The sequence below is a fragment of the Hetaerina americana genome, unplaced genomic scaffold (genome assembly GCF_022747635.1).
Source record: "Hetaerina americana unplaced genomic scaffold, ioHetAmer1.1.p SCAF_5, whole genome shotgun sequence".
Classification (NCBI taxonomy): domain Eukaryota; kingdom Metazoa; phylum Arthropoda; class Insecta; order Odonata; family Calopterygidae; genus Hetaerina; species Hetaerina americana.
Window position 1 is genome coordinate 7,268,883 of NW_027287095.1, and position 2,954 is coordinate 7,271,836.

At 37.0% G+C, this 2,954-nt stretch overlaps 1 non-coding gene across 1 annotated transcript; it reads right to left on the bottom strand.

Moving 5' to 3' along the window:
* Positions 1–211: 211 nt before the first annotated feature.
* Positions 212–283, bottom strand: TRNAW-CCA (transfer RNA tryptophan (anticodon CCA)). Its single transcript has one exon. It is a non-coding gene; the product is annotated as a tRNA-Trp (tRNA).
* Between the last annotated feature and the right edge of the window lie 2,671 nt (positions 284–2,954).

Sequence of the window (2,954 nt, forward strand, 5' to 3'; positions counted from 1 at the left end):
TGATCATTGCTGAAAAATCCATTATTGCTTCTTTCACCATTAAAAAAAACAAGAACTGCTAACAATCAAATATTGGACTTCCGGCCTAGGTAAAAACTACAAGCAAATGTTCCCTAGACACAACCGACGGTAAATGTCGTTAATCTATTCAAAGACAAATATCATATATTAAAAATTTAATGAGATTAACTCGATTTAATAAAAATAGCAATGACCCCGACGTGATTCGAACAAGCGACCTTCTGATCTGGAGTCAGACGCGCTACCGTTGCGCCACGGCGTCCACTTAAATGCGAATTTATTATCACAAATTGTACTCCTCTCAAGAGTTGAGCAAGAAAACCCAAATGCCAAAGACACTTCTTTACTGCGAAATTTGACCGTTGATATACAGTCCGCTTGCATTAACCAAGCAAGACTACCTATCCCCTGCCATAAAAAAGCCACCACGACTATTCACCTGAGAATAAGAAGTCACCTAGACCTTTTTACAAAGGTTCATGGAGACATATGTGGCTTGCTAGTACATTATCATTGTTAATGCAACAGGATTTACCTATGGAGGACGTCACTTGATGTCTCATCTACATATATAAAATACCCCTTAATCCGCCGCATAGGCGTGTGGCGGGGGGTTTTAGGTCACCACACGCATGCATAATCCCAATCATGTCACCTCTACACAAATATTAGTTTCATCTTCCTATCGAAAAAAGTTAACCACACGAAAGAAAGGAGTTACATGCAACAATGTTCATTATCAGGATACTTACAATGAAATCATGCCGTAGAACTCATGCCGTAGAAATCATGCCGTGTCCGTTAAATTAAAAAAAATACCTTTAGGAAATAACATTGTGGATATCAACAAATATATACACTACCACTTCTGATTATCTCCTACGCAATTGCTGTCATATCTAATTTCATCTCTAATTGTTCGAGGTAAAAATGGCATTTTGAATATATCCGTTCTGCAACAAATTTCCTTAATTTTACGTTGGTGATCTGAACCACCACAGCACGTGGGTTATCCCAGAAGTACCCTACCTAAAAAAGAAAACACCAAAATTTTGGAAAAAAATGTATTTATTTTCAACGCAATCTCCTTTCGGCTCTATACACTTTTTCCAGCGATGTTCAATAAGTTCGATGTCCTTTCTATAAAAAGAACTGCCATTTTTCCAATTTTTGACCAGAAAATAATCCGAGGGGGCTAAATCTGGCAAATAGAGTGCATGAGTAGCAATTCAAACTTTAATTCCTGAAATTTGGTCTTTGTAATAACGAATTTGTGACTTAGAGCATCGCCTTTATGAAACAACACACAGACGACCCGCTGCTTATAAAATCATGCGCATGGATGAGTGTACTAAAAGAAACAACTTTCTAAGATTTTAACGACGGCCCTAATGACAGACTCCCAATGTTGTGGCATCTAATGGAAATTGGATAAAATTCCGTCATTAGTAATTACTCATGAATATCAAGAAAGACCTAAAAAGTATATTAGTAATTATAAAGGCACAGCAATATTTAAGAAGTGGAATAGGAAATATAGCTTACAATATATTGGAGCTCACGCATATCAATTTGTTAAAGAGGCTTTACAACGGAAAACAACTATGCTTGACACTTTTGCTGAAGCCAAAAATAAATGACTTGTCCGCGAGATAAGATGATAACATAAATATCACTACTCCGAAGTCATCCGCTCTTCCTTTAATAGGTTTTGTCAATTATCGCAATAAAGGTAGGTTTTCAAATCTTTGAAATACCTAAATGCACCTAAACAACTCAATGTCAAAGATAATAGTGGCAATAAAAGGTAATTGTACCATGAGGATGACCTCTGTAAAAATTGTATGGCAACATAAAAAACACGCTAATAAAACATTAAACCCTTAATTTGCATTACCTCCGCACCCCGTGACAAGCCCATATTAATGCTGTAAACTATATGTAGATAAAATTAGTAATCCTCGTCAATTGTAGACGCACAAAATTACTCGTATAAAGGGACATATTACCAGTAAAAATAATTAGATGAAACTCAGGAGGTGACAATAAGGAAAAGAGGAGGGATAAAAAAGAGGCGGCAGAATAAAAGATACTCTCGGGAAACTTTATTTCCAAGAGTCTTCAAGGCGGTAATACTGTTTTCATAACACTGCGAGGATAAATCAATAAGTGCCACATTCTCATGTCCATCGAAACAGTTCTCGCAGGAGAACTTCCTCTGAAAACACTCCTAGTACTGCAGCATGGAGATACAGAAACCAGCACCAACGCTCGAAGAAATGCCGAGAAAGCCTACCAAACTTGCAGGAATAAAACATGCAATAAGACAACAGGGAAATAAAAAGTAGCCACATAAAATATAAAGCTAAATACCAGAGGTAATGGAAATAGAGTCTTTGCGGATACGATTAATACGATTAACGCTTGGCCAAATTTTTAGAAATTCCTTTGATGGCGATTTACACGGGTCCAAGAAGGAATGTGGGAACGTAACAATCTCATTATTGACTAGTGCATTTCATGGAGGCTTTAAGTTTGTATACTCCGAAAAGGATAGAATCACACAAAAACCCATTAACTGTCCAGATAATTCAAACAATCAAATTAAATAAAACAACCAATTTTCGTGCCGTTTTTATTCTGCAAGTCGTTAAAATAACTACAAAAAGGTTTGCCCTCTATTGGCTACGAAAAGAAAATAAATGATCACTTTCATGTTTTTACGCTCGATATGATAATTGTGGATTAAATAATATTCGGGAACCAGCTGATATTTTGGTTTACACGACGTAACGCACACCTACCCCTAGCAATACCGGCGTTTCGAGGCGGTGTGCTCCAACAACCCTCCGTGCGTTCGCCGCAGTGGGTTCATACTTGTAATTGAGGAGAATAGCTTAAAATTTGCTTTTTTATTGCTAATAGCTTAAGAC